The sequence below is a fragment of the Austrofundulus limnaeus genome, unplaced genomic scaffold (genome assembly GCF_001266775.1).
Source record: "Austrofundulus limnaeus strain Quisiro unplaced genomic scaffold, Austrofundulus_limnaeus-1.0 Scaffold1446, whole genome shotgun sequence".
Taxonomy (NCBI): Eukaryota; Metazoa; Chordata; class Actinopteri; order Cyprinodontiformes; family Rivulidae; genus Austrofundulus; species Austrofundulus limnaeus.
Window position 1 is genome coordinate 85,724 of NW_013953848.1, and position 1,115 is coordinate 86,838.

Below are 1,115 nucleotides of genomic sequence, written 5' to 3' on the forward strand. Positions count from 1 at the left end.
ACATTTACCTGTACACCTGAACATGTACCTGTACACCTGTGTACCTGAACATCTACCAGTACCTGTACACCTGTGTACCTGAACATCTACCAGTACCTGTACACCTGTGTACCTGAACATCTACCTGTACACCTGAACATTTACCTGTACACCTGAACATTTACCTGTATGCCTGAACATTTACCTGTACGCCTGAACATTTACCTGTACACAAGAACATCTACGTGTACACCTGAACATTTACCTGTACACCTGAACATTTACCTGTACGCCTGAACATTTACCTGTACACCTGAACATCTACCTGTACACCTGAACATTTACCTGTACGCCTGAACATTTACCTGTACACAAGAACATCTACGTGTACACCTGAACATTTACCTGTACACGTGAACATCTACCTGTACACAAGAACATCTACGTGTACACCTGAACATTTACCTGTACACCTGAACATCTACCTGTACACCTGAACATTTACCTGTATACCTGAACATCTACCTGTACACCTGAACATCTACCTGTACACCTGAACATCTGCCTGTATAACTGAACATCTACCTGTACACCCGTACACCTGAACATCTACCTGTACACCTGAACATCTATTTGTACACCTGAACATCTACCTGTGCACCTGAACATCTATCTGTACACCTGAACATCTATTTGTACACCTGAAAATCTACCGGTACACCTGAACATCTATTTGTACACCTGAACATCTACCTGTGCACCTGAACATCTATTTGTACACCTGAACATCTACCTGTGCACCTGAACATCTATTTGTACACCTGAACATCTATTTGTACACCTGAACATCTACCTGTATCCCTGAACATCTACCTGTGCACCTGAACATCTACCTGTGCACCTGAACATCTATTTGTACACCTGAACATCTATTTGTACACCTGAACATCTATTTGTACTCCTGAACATCTACCCATACACCTGAACATCTACCTGTACACCTGAACATCTACCTGTACACATGAACATCTACCCGTACACCTGAACATTTACCTGTGCACCTGAACATTTACCTGTACCCCAAACATCTACCCGTACACCTGAACATCTACCTGTACACCTGAACATCTATTTGT